Here is a 264-nt window from a genome sequence, read left to right as displayed (position 1 = left end):
ATTAAAAAATTCTGTTTTGCTATTTTTTTTTCATATTTTTTTCTTTTTGGTCTTTCAATATAGGATTAGTTTTTACTAAGAGATGTAATGTAACATTGAAACTTTAACTTCATATCAGTGAAAAAGGAAAAAAATTGCATCTTATTTTGTTTTATTTTTCTATCAAATAGTACACAAGAACTATACTACAATAATTTTGACTTCGCCTACATAGTGTCCCAACTAGTTTCTGGTATGTTCTAAACAGAAACTAAACAAACAAAA

At 24.6% G+C, this 264-nt stretch overlaps 1 long non-coding RNA gene across 1 annotated transcript in view; it reads right to left on the bottom strand.

The window, feature by feature from the left end:
- The window catches only part of LOC110266025, a 17087-nt gene that overhangs the window by 12418 nt on the left and 4405 nt on the right, over nucleotides 1-264 (bottom strand). The window lies entirely within an intron of this gene.

This window comes from Arachis ipaensis, chromosome B08 (assembly GCF_000816755.2).
Source record: "Arachis ipaensis cultivar K30076 chromosome B08, Araip1.1, whole genome shotgun sequence".
NCBI classification, from domain to species: Eukaryota; Viridiplantae; Streptophyta; class Magnoliopsida; order Fabales; family Fabaceae; genus Arachis; species Arachis ipaensis.
This window is presented reverse-complemented; position numbering and strand designations above follow the sequence as displayed.